The sequence below is a fragment of the Lagenorhynchus albirostris genome, chromosome 7 (assembly GCF_949774975.1).
Source record: "Lagenorhynchus albirostris chromosome 7, mLagAlb1.1, whole genome shotgun sequence".
Taxonomy (NCBI): domain Eukaryota; kingdom Metazoa; phylum Chordata; class Mammalia; order Artiodactyla; family Delphinidae; genus Lagenorhynchus; species Lagenorhynchus albirostris.
The window spans coordinates 86,385,425-86,405,433 of NC_083101.1; the positions used below are offsets into that span (position 1 = coordinate 86,385,425).

At 37.9% G+C, this 20,009-nt stretch overlaps 1 protein-coding gene across 2 annotated transcripts in view; it reads right to left on the bottom strand.

The window, feature by feature from the left end:
* FANCC (FA complementation group C) overlaps window positions 1–20,009 on the bottom strand; it is a 175,865-nt gene that overhangs the window by 148,595 nt on the left and 7,261 nt on the right. The gene's annotated exons all lie outside the window — the stretch shown is intronic.

The following is a 20,009-nucleotide window of genomic DNA, read 5'->3' on the forward strand; positions in this document are numbered from 1 at the left end:
CAGGGATACTGACCTGTAATTTTCTTTTCTTTGGTGTCCTTATCTGGTTTTGATATCAGGGTAATGCTGGTCTCATAAAATGAGTTGGAAGGCATTACCTCCTCTTCTATTTTTTGGTAATTGATTGGTATCAATTCTTCTTTAAATGTTTAGTAGAATTCACCAGTGAAGCCATCTGGTTCTAGACCTTTGCTTGTTGGGAGGATTTTGATTACTGATTCAATCTTCTTACTAGTAATTGGTCTATTCAGATTTTCCATTTCTTCATGATAAAGTGTTGATAGGTGGTATGTTTCTAGGAATGTATCCATTTCTTCTAGGTTGCCCATTTTATTGGTGTATAATTGTTCATAGTGGTCTCTTATCCTTTGCATTTTTTGTGGTTATCAGTTGTAACATCTCCTCTTTCATTTCTCATTTTATTTATTTGAGCTCTGCCCTTTTTTCTTGGTGAGTCTAGCTAAAGGTTTATTTATCTTTTCAAAGAAGCAGCTCTTAGTTTCATTGATCTTTTCTATTGCCTTTTGAGTCTCTATTTCATTTATTTTCTCTCTGATCTTTGCTATTTCCTTCCTTCTACTAACTTTGGGCTTTGTTTTATTCTTTTTCCCGTTACTTGAGGTGTAAGTTAGATTGTTTATTTCAGATTTTTCTTGATTCTTGAGCTAGGCAAGAATCACTATGAACTTCCCTCTTGGAACTGTTTTTGCTGTATCCCATACATTTTGGTATGTTGTATTTCCATTTTCATTTTTCTCAAAGTATTTTTTTGATTTCCCTTTTGATTTCTTTGTCAGTCCTTTGGTTGTTCAGTAGCAGGTTGTTTAATCTCCACATTTTTGTAATTTTTCCAGTTTTATTCTTGTAATTGATTTCTAGTTTCATACCATTGTGGTAAAAATAAAAAACTTTATACTTTCCATCTTCCTAAATTTGTTAAGACTTGGTTTTTGGCCTAACATATAATCTATCCTCGAGAAAGTTGTAGGTACAACTGAGGAGCAGATCTTCTGTTTTTGGATGGAATGTTCTATATACATCTATTAAGTCTATCTGATCTAAAGTGTCATTTAAGGTTGATGTTTCCATATTGATTTTCTGTCTAGATGATCTATCCATTGATGTAAGTGGGGTATTAAAGTTCTCTACTATTATTGGATTGCTGTCTATTTCTCTCTTTAGGTCTGTTAATATTTGCTTTATATATTTAGGTGCTCCTATGTTGGCTACATAAATATTTACAAATGTAATATCCTCTTGTTGGATTGATCCCTTTACTGTTATTTAATGCCCTTGTCTTTTATTATAGTGTTTATTTTAAAGTCTATTTTATCTGATATAAGTATAGCTACCCCAGGTTTCTTTTATCTAAAGTGAGTCTCTTATGGGCAGCATATAGATTATTATTATTATTACTATTTTTGGCTGTGTTGGGTCTTCACTGCTGCACACAGGCTTTCTCTACTTGTGGCCAGTGGTGGCTACTCTTTGTTGGGGTGTGCAGGCTTCTCATCGTGGTGGCTTCTCTTGTTACAGAGCACAGGCTCTAGGCACATGGGCTTCAGTAGTTGCAGCTTGTGGGCTCTAGAGCACAGCCTCAGTAGTTGTGGTGCATGGGCTTAGTTGCTCTGTAGCATGTGGGACCTTCCCAGACCAGGGATCAAACCTGTGTCCCCTGCATTGGCAGGCAGATTCTTAACCATTGTGCTACCAGGGAAGTCCTGGTCTTATTTTTTTTAATCCATTCAGCTACTTTGTCTTTTTAGGGAAATTTTAGTCCATTTAAAGAAATTATTGATAGGTATGTACTTATTGCCATTTTATTAACTGTTTTCTGAGTGTTTTGTAGTTCCTCTGTTCCTTTCTTCTCTTGCTCTCTTCCTTTGTGGTTTGATGACTTTCTTTAGTGGTATGCTTAGATTCCTTTCTCATTAGTTTTTGTGTATATACTATTGGTTTCTGCTTGGGGGTTACTATGAGACTTACATATAACACTTACATTTATAACAGTATATTTTAAGTTGAAAACAACTTAAGTTTGAATGCACTAAAGCTCTACATTTTTACTCTCCCCCAACACATTTTATATATTTATGTCATTTTACATCTTTTTATCTTGTGTATCACTTTAAAGATAAAGATTCTCCTTTTATCTTTAACTTTAGACATTTTAATCATAATGTGTCTTGGTGTGGATCTCTTTAGGTTCATCTTATTTGGAATTCTCTGGGTTTCCTGAATCTGGATGTCTTTCCTTTCCCAGGTTAGGGAAGTTTGCAGCCATACTTCTTCAAATAAGTTTTCTCTCCCTTTCTCTCCCTCTTCTCCTTCTGGGACCTCTATAATGTGAATGTATTCTGCCTGATGTTGTCCCATAATTCCTTAACCTATCTTCACTTTTTAAAATCCTTTTTTGTTTTGCTGCTCTGCTTGGGTGAGTTCCACTGCCCTGATTTCAAGATCACTGATCCTTCCATCTGCTTCATCTAGTCTCCTGTTGAACCCCTCTACTGTATTTTTCAGTTCAGATTATTGTATTCTTTGGCTCTGTAATTTTAGTTTGGTACTTTCTTTAATTTTCTACCTTTTTGTTGAAGTTCTCACTGTGTTCATCCATGCTTCCCCCAAGTTTGTTAATCAACTTTATGACCATTATTTTGAACTCTCTATCAGGAGTTACTGATAATTACTTATCTATGTTTCACTAAGGTTTTTCTTTTTTTTTTTCCCCTGAGGTTTTATTTGGTTCTTTCATTTAGAACGTATTCCTCTGTTTTCCTCATTTTGCATGACTCTCTATGTTTCTATGTATTAGATGAAACAGCTACCTTCCCAGTGAAGGAGTGGCCTTATTAGGAGGTTCACCTTCATTCAACCTTGCCCTAGCAATGGTTGTGTCTTGGACCTCTGTGATTGTCCAAGCAGCCTGTTTTATTTTTAACAGCTTCTAGAGCTTAAGCATGTGCCAAGACCTGTCAGTGTCCCAACAAGAGGGATCTCAGTCAGCACCTAGTTTAAAGCTAGAGGCTAGACCTATAAGCAACAGCTTTTAAAGTATGCAAATATATACAGTTGTATGGGACCACAATCGTAAACTCTGGTGGTCTCTAGACTAGGCAATCTGGAAATGTCCAACTGTTAAAGTCTGTGAGACTCAGGAACACAAGCTCCAATGGCCACCAGAGCCAGGCAATCAACGAGTGTCCCCCATGTGGCAGCTGCAAAAACTGGGGAACCAGAGGGCAGGAAGATAGAGCCCACCTTCTGAGGTCCCTAGAAAGGTTAACAGTCATCAATGAGATGTATGTTTAATTAGAAGCCTGCTTGTCAGGCTGCAGCTATGATGATGAGCTTATAGGCCTCTTTCACAGGAAGACTGATCTCCTGGGTCTGTTGCCTCTTCCTGGTGGAGGACGGTAGCTGTTTAAGAAGTCTTTCTCTGTTGGTTACAGTCCTGTGGGATCTGTGAGTATAAGCCATGATGACCTCCAGAGCCAAATGATATACAGGTGTCCCCTGGCAACAGCTACAAAAAAAATTAGGGCACCAGACTAGGGAATTAGCTCCTTTCTGGGAGATACCATCAAGCTGTAGCAAGGCGGAGGGGGAGCTCAATGACTCATCCATCAGCCTCTGTTTCCTGAGTATTCCACAAGCCTCGAGGAGTATGCCAGACTAGAAGCCTGCCCCTCAAGCCAAAGCTTCTGGGCATGCAAATAGGCTTCTTTACCAGAAAGATGGGAGTTGTGTTTCAGTCTGCTATCTATGCAGTGCCCCTGGGGTGGCAGACTACCAAGAACTGTCTCTCCAATTGTTACAGTCCCATCGGACCCAGGATGGACCCCCACTATCCTTCAGAGCCAGGCACTCAAGGGGTGTCCCTCAGCTATGGTTGCAAAAACTGGGGCACCAGGTATATAAAAACCTGGGCACGAGACATGTGTAAAAGCTCCCCTCCAGGAGATACTGGCGCTGTGGATCATGGCAGAGGGAGAGCACAGAAGATGGCCTGCACTGAGGAAAAGAGAAAAAGGAAAAAACTAAGCAAAACTGAAAAACCACTGTTTATTAGATTCCAACAGAGAGAAAACTTAGGGGAAAAGCAAAAAAAGAAAAAGAAATGATACCTCTATATTTATTTTTCTTTGCCTGAATATTGAGATCAGACCATCATATTCATTTAAGGCAAAGCCTTTGTTAAGCTTAGGGACAGCAAAGTTTAACACACGATGTTATAATATAATATATAATTATTATAATATAACCAAAAATAAGAATATATATCTACCAGACAAAATGTTTAAAATTATAACTTTTCCCCAAAACCTAGGCCATTCAGTTCTATACCTTTGCACCAACATGATAAATGGTCTTAGGGACTTGAGCTTCAAAGTCACATAGATCTGGGTTTGAATTGCAGCCCCATCACTTACTCACTCTGTACTTTTGAACAAGCTACTTAATCTCTCTGTGTCTTCATTTCCTCATCTATTAAAATAGGGCCAATAATACCTCCCTGACAGAGTTGTTGTGAGGCTTACATGAGATCATCTATGAGAAGTACCTAGGAAAAGGCCTTTCCCATAGGAGATGCTCATTCCTTCACCTCACTGGACACTGTTTATGTGCAGCAGTGACAGACACATAAAAGATATACTAAAAATCCCAGAAAGTATTTATGAAAAAAGAGTATCATAAAAACTGAAAAAGAATTAATGAGATAGATACAAAAGTAAAATATTTAGTATTTAATACGACACACATCCACCAAAGGGCATAAAGGGCAAAGAAAAATCAAGAGGTCGGTGTATAAAACAGGTAAAGAGAAGGAGGAAAAATGTTCTGATGGAGAAAACAAGTGACAAGGTAAAGAGTGTCTTCAGTGGATGAAAGTGAATAAGTTGACAATAAGAAGGAGAAGCAAACACAAGGACAGATGTTCAGGTCCCAGGTACTGCACAGCAAAATATATTGAAAAAAACAAAAACTACATAAATGATAAGTTCTACTACCATTAAAAGGAGTGAAATAGGGCCAGGGTAATGGAAGACCCTCGCAACAGTCCCCCAGAGACCTCTCAGTGCAGTGGACCTGGGTCTACTCCTCGGCAGGGCAGGAAATGTGAGAAGCAGCACACTCAACACAGGGAGGCTTCTCACACACGGACCCATGCTGGCAAAACTTATAGGAAATGATATATAGTTCAGACCAACAATTTACTGATTATAACAAGAAATATATTTTTCTATTTGAAGAGAATACTTAATGGTTTACTCTTCAGGATATGAGGAATACCAATTTTAAAAACTAGTAAAAACTAAGATTGGTTAAAATCAAAGTATCATTGGTCATTCAACAACAATCATATATCCAGCAAATATTTATTGAGCACTGACAGTATATGGTAGACACATAGCTACATAAGCTTCAGCTACAAGGATTACTATGACACTGCCCAGCCCTTGACCATGGTAAAAGATACCTATAATACAATTACTTTCAGTATGAAAGACTAAGAAATATAGATACCATGCAAACAGAGCAATCCAACTTCAGGAGAACTAGGGAAAGGAAAAGAACAAATAAGCTGGATATTTTAAATTATCTTTCAAATATGAGCTTTCTAGACAAACAAGGGTTGAAAACCATTCAAGAAGAGGAAAAGGAATATGCAAAGTACAAATCTGTGAAAATGTTTGCCATATATGGAAGCAATGTGGTAAGATCCTAGGATGTAGTAAGATCCTGAGACGGCCTTCCTGGTGTGTGGGGTGCAGACAATGGGAAATGGCAGGATATGAGGATTGAGAAAAGGTTGAGAAAAGCTGCATATACCAAGGCAGCATGTGGATTTTATCAATTAGACTAGTAGTCACTAAACTTGGGGATGTGCAAGTCAACTTGTGTACAAGATAATCCACTGAGTTGTGGAAAAAAGTTAGAATTTTTATATAAAAGAAAAAATTAAGCTTTAGTAAGATTTCATAAATGGATCAACACTGCAGCCTCATTCAATCTTAACATAAGGTGGTCATGTGTCACAAACTGTCCAAGTGGTATCTTGAAAAAAGAGTAGGGGTTCTACCACACGCAGGGAACCCTCAGCCTTTCATTCACTTTCAGGATATACATTACAGTTTCTACAGGACCAGCAAGGAAGACGTACTGAGTATACTATTTAACTAAAGTAACCATCAAATGGACACATTGCTTAAAAAGATTCTTGCAAAGAAGTCAGAGATTAAAGATAATACTATCAAGCCAACAAAAGTTGGAAACTAGGAAATGATAGAGCTGACACTTCTATTCCCACTGTGAGCTATTCATCAGTCTCATTAAGAGAATAAGCTAATAAGAGGTCAGAAAAAATTTTCAAAATTATCAGGAAGACCATTTGAAATAATGAATTTATAGACCTTAATAAGAATTCACTCACTCTTTCAAAATTTTACTGTGCAGGTATTGTTCAATTTGCTAACAGTTAAAAAGCTGATAACAAGCAATTTTGCCCTAAGGGTACAGTGTTCACTGAGAGTCTCACCAATTGACTGATTATAATGTCAGTCAAAATCCCAACAAGTTATTTTGTTTTGGGGTGAAACCTGACAAACAGATTCTAAAATCTATATAATGGTAATGCAAAGTTCAATCATCAGTCAAGATGACTTGATGTTTTTTTTGATAAAAAAAAAACACCAAGCTGCAAGGACTGCCTCCTGGATAGTAAGACACTTAGAAGGCCCCATTAATGAAGACAATGTGGCACTGGCATAAAGATAGTGTTTTAGTGGGGAATCTCCAGAGAAAAAGAACAGGAGATTATATAGATACATATAGAGAGACCTATTATAAGGAATTGGCTCACTTAATTATGGAGGCAAGCTGGAGACCCAGGAAAGCTGATAGTTTAGTTCTAGTCCAAATTTGAGGGCCTGAAACAAGGAAAGCCAATGGTTTCTGAAGGCTGGCCGACTCAATACCTAGGAAGATCCAATGTTTTAGTTTGAATCTGAAGGCAGGGAAAAAACTCAGGTCCCAGTGCAAGCCCTGTCAAGCAGAAGGAATTCTCTTACTCAAGGAAGTGTTCAGTCTTTTTGTTCTACTCAGCCCTTCAACTAACTGGATGAGGCCCACGCACATGAGGGAGGGTAACTGCTTTATTCAGTCTGTTGATTTATATGTTAATTTCATCTAAAAATACTCCCGCAGAAACATCCAGAATAATGTTTGACCAAATATCTGGGCACCCTATGGCCCATTCAAGTTGACACATAAAATTAAGCATCGCATATAGACAGTGAGAACATTGGAGACATTTAGGATCAAACCTGCACATAAAAAGACATTTGATTTACGGTATTTCCCTGGCGGTCCAGTGGGTAAGACCCCACGCTCCCAATGTAGGGGGCCCGGGTTTGATCCCTGGTCAGGTAACTAGATCTCACATGCATGTCTCAACTAAGAAGCCCCCATGCCGCAACTAAGACCAGGCGCTGCATAAATAAATAAATACTTAAAAATTTTTTTTTTTAAAAAGACATTTGATTTATTAGGAAGGTAGCACCATAGCTCAGTGAGGTAAAAAGACTTTTCAATGATGGTGTTGGGACAATGGGGTATCCATGTGGAAGCAAAGTGAAAATGAACTCCTACCTTAGACCACATAATGAAACAGTTACAGGTAGATCACAGACCTAAATGGGAAAGGCAAACCAATATACTTTTAGAAGATAATGTGAAAGGTCTTCATGAACCTGAAGTGGGGATACATTTTCTTAAATAAGATACAAAGTTATTAACCAAAAAGGAGAAGACTGATAAATCTGACATCAATAAAATTTTAAATGAAAAAAAAATTTTAAATGTCTTTCTTAAAAGAAGGTAAGACAGGTACTTCAGAGGCCAGCCCAAGCCCATGTTGTTACCTGTGCTTCTGACTGACTGGCTACATTGTGACTGGAGGTCCCAATGACCCCCTCCAACTCAGGATGCTAATCCCAAACCCAGATTATTACCTGTACTTCTGACCGACTGGCTAAATCACAGGTTCCCAGAACCCCCTCACTGGGTTCAACTAATTTGTTAGAGTGGCTCACAGAATTCAAGAAATGCACTTATATACTAGATTACTGATTTCTTATAAAAGGATATTAAAGGATACAAGTCAACAGTCAGATGAAGAGATGCATAAGGCAAGGTCCCAAACAGAGAAGCTTCTGTCCTTATACAGCTTGGGGCCTGTCAAGGTGGCATGCAGAAACATTCTGCTTCCCCCATGTGGAAGCTCTCTGAAAAGGGGCCAAAAAGTGGTCCTTTGGGTTTTTATGGAGGCTTCATTATATAGTCATGATTGACTAAATCACTGGCTAATGGCAACTGGTTCAACCTCAAGCCCCTCTCCCCTCGCAGGAAACCAGATGGTGGGACTGAAAGTTCCAACCCTCTACTCACAAGGTTGGTTCTCCTGCCAAGCAGCCCTCATCCTCGGATGCCCTCCAAAAGTCACCTTATTAACATAACACAAGACACCTTTTATCACTCTCAACACTTAGACGATTCCAAGAGTTTTGGCAGCTGTGAGCCAGGAACTGCAGACGAAGACCAAATATAAATAAAAAATATATTTTGGTCATCTGAATGATCAGACATATATTTCTTATAAATTACAATATCTCGAATACATACTGCATTATTCCATTTTTACCAAGATAAAATAATAGGCCAAACTGCATAATTAAGTGGTAAAACCATAAAGCAAGGTAAATAAAAGTCAGGCTAGTAGTAACTGCTAGCAAGGCACATAAGGGCATATAAATAGGAAGGGGCACTTGGGAGCTTCTAGGAGGGAGACAATGTTCCATTCTATTTCCTGACCTGGGTGGTAGTTGAAAGGGTATTTATTTGCAACAATTCGTTAAGCTTGGCATTTATGCCTCATGCATGTTTCTGCATGTTGGTTAGATTTTGTACTTTAAAAGGGTTTTTTTTTTTAATTCTAAAGAATGAATTATAGGGCTGAAGCAATACAGGAACGTCTGGATATTGCTTACTACTGCATTTAAAGGGAATAAAGATTGAATAAAACCCTTTTGACTGATCTCCACTCCTGGTATTCTGCCATTTTCTTCTCATCAGAATAAAATACAATACTGGTATGGTCTTGCCCAAAGAACATAAGTAGTTCCTAAATTTGGCAGACCCAGAGACCTTCCCTTTGGATTATAAACTCTGAGAACAGACTGTCTTTAGATCCACTACTGTATCCTCAACTTCTTTAATAGTGCCAGGCAAACAGTAGGTTCTCAAAAAGCATCTGTTCAATGGATTCACTGGTAAAACTAAATTTTTCAAAAACCAAATATTCCAAAAAGATGTGAAAGAGTCCTGTGACTTCAACCAGTCTCTAAGAGCTGTAAGAAGAGCCACAGAGACGGTGTTATTTGACAGTACATTTGAGGTTACTAGTAAGACTCCAAAAAAATTAATGTATTTCCAACGTAACATATTAACAAAGGCTAACATATGGCAAGCATCAAACAATTTCTAGGACAGGTGCGGAATTTGCCTCTGCACCATCTTCCATTGGATGCTGTTTGTGCCGTCACTGGAGGGCTGGCAAGATGACTGAGTTGAAGGATGTGAGCTCACCCCTTCCTACAAAAACACCAAAATCACAACTAACTGCTGAAAAAACACTAACAAAAAAAACACTGAAACCTGACAATAAAGATACCCTACATCCAAAGACAAAAAAGAAGCCACAACAAGATGGTAGGGGGGCACAATCACGATAAAATCAAATCCCATATCCACCTGGTGGGCAACCCACAAACTGGAAAATAATTACACCACAGAAATTCTCCCACAGGAATGAAAGTCCTGAGCCCCACGTCAGGCTTCCAAGCCTGGGGGTCTGGCAACAGGAGGAGGAACCCCCAGAGAATCGGTTTTGAAGGCCAGTGGGGTTTGACTGCAGGATTCCACAGGACTGGGGGAAAAAGAAACTCCACTCTTGGGGGGCTCACACAAGGTCCCATGCTCACCAGGACCCAGGGAAAAAAGTAGTGACCTCGTAAGAGACTGGGCCAAACCTGCCTGCTAGTATTGGATGGTCTCCTGCAGAGGCAAGGGACAGATGTGGCTCACTGAGGGGGAAAAAAACATTGGCAGCAGAGTTCTGGTGAGTACTCATTCATGTGAGCCTTCCTGGAGGTCACCATTTCCTCCCCAAGGCCTAGCCCTACCCAACAGCCTGTAGGCTCCAGTGCTGGGCACCTCAGGCCAAACAACAAACAGGGTGGGAACACAGCCCCACCCATCAGCAGTTAGGCTGCTTTAAGTCTTCCCGAGCATGGCCCTGCTCACCAGAGGGACAAGACCCAGATCCACCCACCAGTGGGCAGTAATCAGACCCTCCCATCAAGAATCCGGCACAAGCCTCTTAGATAGCCTCATCCACCAGATGGCAGACAGCAGAAGCAAGAAGAACTACAATTCTGCAGCCTGTGGAACAGAAACCGCAATCACAGAAAGTTAGACAAAATAAGACGGCAGAGGAACATGTCCTACATGAAGGAACAAGATAAAACCCCAGAAGAACAACTAAGTGAAGTGGAGATAGGTTATCTACTGGAAGAAGAATTCAGAGTAATGATAGTGAAGATGATATAAGATCTCGGAAAAACAAAGGAGGCAGAGTTTGAGAAGATGCAAGAAATGTTTAACAGAGACCTAGAAGAACTAAGGCACAAACAAACAGAGATGAACAACACAATAACTGAAATGAAAAATACACTAGAAAGAATCAATAGCAGAGTAACTGAGGCAGAAGAACAGATAAGTGAGCTGGAAGACAGAATGGTGGAAATCACTACCGCAGAACAGTATAACAAGAATGAAAAGAAATGAAGACAGTCTAAGAGACCTCTGGGACAACATTAAATGAACCAACATTTGCATTACAGGGTTCCCAGAAGGAGAAGAGGGAGAGAAAGGGCCTGAGAAAATATTTGAAGAGATAATAACAGAAAACTTCCCTAACATGGGAAAGGAAACAGTCACCCAAGTCCAAGAAGTGCAGAGAGCCTCAGGCAGGATAAACCCAAGGAAGAACATGCCAAGACACATAGTAATCAAATTGACAAAAGTTAAAACAAAGAAAAAATATTAAAAGCAACAAATAACATACAAGGGAACTCCCATAAGATTATCAGCTGATTTCTCAGCAGAAACTCTGCAGGCCAGAAGGGAGTGGCACGATATATTTAAAGTGATGAAAGGGAAGAAACTGCAACCAAGAATACTCTATCCAGCAAGGCTCTCATTCAGATTCAACAGAGAAATCAAAACCTTTACAGACAAACAAAAGCTAAGAGAATTCAGTACCACCAGACCAGCTTTGCAACAAATGCTAAAAAAACTTCTCTAAGCGGAAAAGAAAAGGCCTCTACTAGAAAGAAGGAAATTATGAATGGAAAAGCTCACTGGTAAAGGCAAGCATAAAGTAAAGGTAGGAAATCATCTGCACAGAAATATGATATCAAACCACCAATTGTCAGAAGAAGAGAGCACAAATGTTGGATATTGGAAATGCATTTGAAATTAAAAGACCAGCAACTTAAAACAATCTTGTTTATATATAGACTGCTATATCAAAACCTCATGGTAAAAGCAAACTGAAAATCTACAATAGATATGCATTTCTTTAAATGTAAATGGATCAAATGCTCCAACCAACAGACACATACTGGCTGAATGGATACAAAAACAAGACCAATATATATATGCTGTCTACTAGAGACCCACTTCAAATCTAGGGACACATACAAACTGAAAGTGAGGGAATGGAAAAAGGTATTCCAGGCAAATGAAAATCAAAAGAAAGCTGGAATAGCAATACAGACAAAATAGACTTTAAAATAAAAACTGTTACAAGAAACAAAGAAGGACACTACATAATGATCACAGGATCAATCCAAGAAGATATAACAATTGTAAATATATATGCACCCCAACATAGCAACATCCCAATATATAAGGGAACAGCCATAAAAGGAGGAATCTACAGTAACACAATAATAGTGGGAGGCTTTATTTATTTATTTATTTTTAATGGAGTAGATAGAGTTGCTTTACACTGCTGTGTCAGTTTCTGCTGTACAACGAAGTGAATCAGCCATACGTATACATATATCCCCTCTTTTTTGGATTTCCTTCTCGTTAAGGTCACCACTGAGCACCGGGTGGAATTCCCTGTGCTATACAGTGAGATCTCATTAGTTTTCTATTTTATACACAGTAGTGTATGTATGTCAATCCCAATCTCCCAGTTCATCCCACCCCCTTTTTTCCCCCTTTGTATCCATAAGTTTGTTCTCTACGTCTGTGTCTCTATTTCTGCTTTGCAAATAAGATCATCTATACCATTTTTCTAGATTCCAGTAGTGGGGAACTTTAACACCCCACTTTAATCAATGGACAGGTCATCCAGACAGATGATCAATAAGGAGACACAGGCCTTAAATGTCACATTAGACCAGATGGACTTTATCAATATTTATACAGCATTCTATCCAAAAGTAGCAGAATACACATTCTTCTCAAGTGCACATGAAGCATTCTCCAGGAATGATCACATGCTGGGACACAAAGCAAGCCTTAGTAAATTTAAGAAAACTGACATCATATCAAGCATCTTTTCTGACCACAGTGCTCAGAAATTAGAAATCAACTACAAGAAAAAAATTGTAAAAACACAAACACATGGAGGCTAAACAATATGCTACTAAACAACCAATGGATCACTGAAGAAATCAAAGAGTAAATCAAAAACTACCTAGAGACAAATGCAAACGAAAACACAACGATCTAAAACCTATGGGATACAGCAAAAGCGGTTCTAAGAGGGAAGTGTATAGCAATACAATCTTACCTCAGGAAACAAGAAAAGTCACAAACAACCTAACCTTACACCTAAAGCAATTAGAGAAAAAAGAACAATCAAAACCCAAAGTTAGTAGAAGGAAAGAAAACATAAAGATCAGAGCAGAAATAAATGAAATAGAAATGAAGAAAACAATAGCAAAGGTGCATGAATAAAAGCTGGTTCTTTGAAAAGATAAATTAGCGAGACTCATCAAGAAAAAAAGGGAGAGGGCCCAAATCAATAAAATTAGAAATGAAAAACAAGAAGTTACAATGGACCCCACAGAAATAAAAAGGATCATAACAGACTACTACAAGCAACTATATGCCAATAAAACTGACAACCTGGAAGAAATGGATAAATTCTTAGAAAGGTACAACCTCCCAAAACTGAACCAAGAAGAAACAGAAAATATGAACAGACAAATCACAAGTACTGAAATTGAAACTGTGATTTAGAAACTCCCAAAAAAACAAAAGTCCAGGACCAGATAGCTTCAGAGGCAAATTCTATAAAACATTTAGAAAAGAGCTAACACCTATCCTTCTGAAACTATTCCAAAAATTACAGAGGAAGGAGTACTCCCAAACTCATTCTATGAGGATACCATCACCCTGATACCAAAACCAGACAAAGATACTACAAAAAAAGAAAATTACAGGCCAATATCACTGATGAACAGATGCAAAAATCTTCAACAAAATACTAGCAATCTGAATCCAACAATACGTTAAAAGAATCATACACAGGGCTTCCCTGGTGGCGCAGTGGTTGAGAGTCCACCTGCCGATGCAGGGGACACGGGTTCATGCCCTGGTCCGAGAGGATCCCACATGCCGTGGAGCGGCTGGGCCCGTGAGCCATGGCTGCTGAGCCTGTGCGTCCGGAGCCTGTGCTCCATAACAGGAGAGGCCACAGCAGTGAGAGGCCCGCGTACGGCAAAAAAAAAAAAAAAAGAATCATACACAATAATGATCAAGTGGGATTTATCCCAGGGATGCAATGATTTTTCATTATCTGCAAATCAATCAGTGTGATACACCACATCAACAAACTGAAGAATAAAAACCATATGATCATGTCAATAGATGCAGAAAAAGGCTGTGACAAAATTCAACACCGATTTATGATAAAAACTCTCCAGAAAGTGGGCATAGAGGGAACATACCTCAACATAATAATGGCCACATATGACAAACCCACAGCTAACATCATACTCAACAGTGAAAAGCTGAAAGCACTTCCTCTAAGATCGGGAACAAGACAAGGATGTCCACTCTCACCACTTTTATTCAATATAGCTTTGGAAATCCTAGCCATGGCAATTAGAGAAGAAAAAGAAATAAAAGGAATCCAAATTGGAAAAGAAGTAAAACTGTCACTGTTTGCAGATGACATGATACTATACATAGATAATCCTAAAGATGCCACCAGAAAACTACTAGAGCCCATCAATGAATTCAGTAAAGTTGCAGAATACAAAATTAATACACAGAAATCTGTTCTATACACTAACAACGAAAGATCAGAAAGAGAAATTAAAGAAACAATCCCATTTACCAACACATCAAAAAGAACAAAATACCTAGGAATAAACCTACCTAATGAGACAAAAGACCTGTACTCCAAAAACTGTAAGATGCTGATGAAAGAAATCAAAGATGACAAAAACAGATGGAAAGATATACAATGTTCCTGGATTGCAAGAATCAATATTGTCAAAATGACTATAATACCCAAGGCAATCTACAGATTCAATACAATCCCTATCAAAGTATCAATGGCATTTTTCAGAGAACTAGAACAAAAAAAAATCTCAAAATTTGTATGGAGACACAAAAGACCCCAAATAGTCAAAACAGTCTTGAAAAAGAAAAATGGAGCTGGAGGAATTAGGCTCCCTGATTTCAGACTATACTATAAAGCTACAGTCATGAAAACAGTATGGTACTGTCACAAAGACAAAAATATAGATCAATGGAACAGGATAGAAAGCCCAGAAATAAATCCACGCACCTATGGTCAATTAATCTATGAAAAAGGAGGCAAGACTAGACAATGGAGGAAAGACAGTCTCTTCAATAAATGATGCTGGGAAAACTGGAGAGGTACATGGAAAAAAGTGAAATTAGAACACTCTTTATCACCACAGACAAAAATAAACTCAAAATGGATTAAAGACCTAAATGTAAGACTGGGTACTACAAAACTCTTAGAGGAAAACATAGGCAGAACACTCTTTGACATAAACCACGGCAATGTCTTTTCCGAGCTGTCTCCTAGAGTAATGGACATAAAAACAAAAATAAACAAATGGGACCTAATTAACTCAAAAGCTGTTGCACATCAATAGAAACCATAAACAAAATGAAAAGACAACGCACACAATGGAAGAAAATATTTGCAAACGATGTGACCAACAAGGGATTATTCTCCAAAATTTACAAACAGCTCATGCAGCTCAGTATCAAAAAAACAAACAACCCAATCAAAAAATGGGCAGAAGATCTACATAAACATTTTTCCAAAGAAGAAATATAGATGGTCAAAAAGCACATGAAAAGATGCTCAACATCACAAATTATCAGAGAAATGCAAATCAAAACTACAATGAGGTATCACCTCACACCTGTCAGAATGGCCATCATCAAAAAATCTACAAACAATAAATGCTGGAGAGGGTGTGGAGAAAAGGGAACTCTCCTACACTGTTGGTGGGAATGTAAATTGGTACAGCTACTATGGAGAACAGTTATGGAGGTTCCTTAAGAAACTAAAAATAGAGCTATCATATTATCAAGCAATCCCACTCCTGGGCATATATCCAGAGAAAAATATAGTTCAAAAGAATACATACACCCCAATGTCAATTGCAGTGCTGTTTACAATAAGCAAGACATGGAAGCAGCCTAAATGGCCATCAACAGAGGAGTTGATGAAGAAGATGTGGTACATATATACTATGGAATATTACTCAGCCATTAAAAAGAATGAAATTATGCCATTTGAAGCAACATGATGGGCCTAGAGATTATCATACTAAGTGAATTAAGTCAGACAGAAAAAGACAAATATCACGTGATATCGCTTATATGTGGAATCTTTAATACAAATGATAGAAATGAACTTATTTACAAAACAGAAGCTGACTCACAGACTTAGAGGACGAGGAGGAGGGATTGATTTGGAGTTTGGCATTGACATTTACACACTGCTGTATTTAAAACATAAGCAACAAGGACCTACTGTATAGCACAGGGAATGCTGCTCAATATTCTGTAATAACCGAAATGGGAAAAGAATTTGAAAAAGAATAGATACATGTATATATATAACGGAATCACTTTGCTGTACACCTGAAACTAACACAACATTGTTAATCAACTATGCTCCAATATAAATTTTTTTTAAATGACAAGTATAAGAAAATTCAGAGGAATAAAGTTAACTAGGCATTCAGCAAAACTAAAACACATAAAAAACCCAGAATTTCTATTACATCTCTGTCCTAAAAATACAACTAATCAATTCAGTCTAACATTTTCAAATTTAATAATTAACATGAATTTTTACTGCATTTTAGAATTTATAGAAGAAATTCTTTGTTTTTGACTCAGGGTGTTTCAATCACATTTGTGATGCTCCAGAAACACAGAATGACCCAAGATTTTATTACCACAATTAAAACAGGCTAGCATATATCAGGTACTAAGTAAATGCTCACTGAATGAAACTAACAAATATTATTAAAATATGGCTTGTTATATAGTTTTAGAAGGATACTTGATGACTACACATTTTTAAAGTGTAATATGTCACTCTTTAACTTTTATGGAGAAAATATCACTTTTAGGATAAAAGAAAGTACACCCAAGATATGTACAATTGATTCATAAACTAGCAACCATCTTCTGTCTTGCTGCATTTACAGTCAACATTATACAATTATGAAGGTACTGATTTGTGATAGGTATATGTAATTAGCTTTAGACTGCTAAAAGTTAAATAATTAATATTATTCCTACATATCATTTTTTTTATCAGTTAATATTACAGGTTTGCCTAGTACAACGATGAGGGAAACTGTTTTCCTAGTCTCGTAAGTGCTCAACTCCTCTCTAGTGGCACCATCTTCTCAGAGTAAAGCAGATTCAGAACCATCTCTATTTCAATCAACTTTCTCTCCTTCCTTCACTGCCAAGTTTCTTCAAAGGGTAATCAAAGTTTATTACCTCTGCTTCCTCACCTCCCCATCATTCCTCAATATCTATAGCAGCCTGGCTATTTCCCTCAACCTCCCACTAAACCTATTCTCACCAAAGTCATTCCTCCTTAGTGGCTAAATCCAAGTAGTGCTTTTCAGTCCTTATCTTGCTCTTTCAATCCTTTATGCTCTACAATTGCCGTGTCCAATACAGTGACAACTAGCCACATGAGGCTACTCAGCACTTTCAAATGTAACAGGTACAATGAAGAAAAATGAATTTTTAACTTTTAAAATTTTAATTAAATTTAAATTTGAAAACAGACACATGATTCAGCTTTAAGTTTCTTTGAAACAATTTGGGTATGTGAACCTACTTTTTCAACTGTATATTTTATAAAACAAATCAAGAATTTCCAATGAAAATTTAGCCTCTGAATTAAGATGTAACATATACACTGAATTAAGTATAACATATATACTGGATCTCAATGACTCAGTATAAAAAAGATTATAAAATGATCACATTAATAATTTTTATATTGATTACATATTTTAATAATGGTATTTTGGATATACTGGGTTAAATAAAATAATCATTAAAATTAGTCTCAACTTTTTCTTTTTACATTTCTTAAAGCAGGTACTAGAAAACTGAAAATTATCTATGTAGAATATACTTTGTTTCTATTGGACAGTGGCGTGCTATAGCATTAGATATAAATGACCACTCATTCCTTCTTAAAATGCTGCTGCTTTTCTCCTTCTTCTTCTTGGACTCCCCCTTTCTAGTGTGCAGTGTAACTTATTCTTCCACTCACTCCTTAAATGCCAGTGTCTCCCAAGGTTGTCCCTAGGCCCTTTCCCTTCCTCACACTAGGCACTTTCCTTGGGTGATCTCACCCTCACGCATGGCTCCCACTGTTCCTGTACCCTGAGGACTGTCAACCCTCTATGTGCAAATCAGCCCCTCTCCTGAAAACACTAAGTTCAACTCGACCTACACCTAAGTACACCTGCACTTAATTTGCCGTTACATCCTTACATATTTACCTTATTAATATCATAAATCTGGTCCCTCTTTTCCATTTCATTCAGGCCTTCATGATTTCTCACTTTTACCACTACAATTGCTTTGAAAGTGCTATCCCTGGCACCTTCCAAAGCAACTTCCTTTTGCTGGTAAGTTTCTAAAATTCACACCTAGCCATATGATTTCTCTACTTAAAATACTTCGGTGGTTTCCCCACTGCCTTCAAGTTAAAATAAAAACTTCTTATAATTATACATAAGGCTTTATGCTTCATCATCAACTCTATAAAATCCCAAGCTCAGGGATATCTAAGCATCTGCAGTTTCCTGAATACAGCATTTGCTTCCTCACCGCCATTCTTTGCACATGCTCTTTTTGCTGGCAGGAATACCGTTCCTAAAACTCTATCCTGTTCTCTTAGTCATCCTTCAAAACTCAGCTGATATATCATCTCTCCCAGGAAACATCTCCAAACCACCAAGTCTGAACAAGTGTCCCTCCTCTGCGTCACCATCACCCCTATACATAGTTCTACCAATAACCCAATGACACTGCCCTAGAATGAGCTGGTTAGTAGTCTGTAAACTCCCTGAAGGTAGGAATTAAGTGTTTTAACTTTACCTCCCTGTGCTACACTTAATGAGCACCTATTTATTAAATGGACACAATATTAAATAAGGGAAACCCACAGAATAAACTGCAAGGCTAGAAACTTAAAACTAGGCTAATATAAGTCACGAGTTAAATGAAGAAAGTTAACCTAATCACTCTAAAAACACTTTATAAGATGGCCTATTTCTGGACTTAATGAGCTAGCCAATAAAAATATATATCCTAAATAATCACTAAAATAGCAAATACTCAACAAAAGCAATAATTTAAAAAACTGAAAACTAAGTATGTCATTCTATTTCTATAGCCTTGTTTTTCATACCTTTTCTTCCCTAATTCTACTTATCAGTTCCTTCCTTCAGCTCTTTAATTTTCCTTCGAGTTAAATGTTGCATTTTTTCCGTCCCTCGCCCAATCCTTTTCACTTCTACTGTCCCTCCAATTCTTCTTTTAATCTAACAAAAATGCAAATACTGTCTTTGTCATCTCTGTCAGCAATTCTGTATAAAACAAAGGAATGGTAAAAAGCAGTGAACGGAATGATATCACCAGTCAGATTGGTAGACAAAACCATATGCATTAATCTGGGTGGTTGGTTTCATAATACTAAGCAGCTAATCTAGACCATATGCATAGTAAGTGGAATCTGACAGGCATCAGCAAGTCCTTGAGGTTATTGCAGCAGGGCAGTGGGGGGTAAGAGAAAAGACCAGCCAACTTGCTGGTGGTGAGGGCAGCTACAGCACAGCCTTACAACATTCTCCTATTTGTGCCCACCATTCAAGAGGAAGCAGAAACGGGGAATTCAGGAAGCTGTCAGCTACCTGGACTAGCACGGTCAGGTAACCGATTTTAACGGTGCTTGCAGCATTAGCCAACCAGCCCTAGATGCTAGTCTGAGCACACTGGCCAGGGCACCAACTTTAGGACACAAAATAAAGACTGCTGCTCCCAGGGCACTTCTGAATTTTAGTTTTACTACAGAATAGATTCTGAGAAAGGCAGAGAAGTACCTGAAGAGAAATTATATAAGTATTTAAAGTAGGTTGGTAGGAAGAAACAATTGTTAGAAGGAAGGAGAGTACATTCTTTTAATTACCTGAGAGTAACTTTCTAACACCACTCAACATTAGTTCTTGCAGGCATGGGGAAGTTCACCCTGAGGACCTATCTCTTAAGGAATTCGCAATCAAACAAAAATGAAATCTCTTGAAAAGCTTTACAAGTTTAACAGA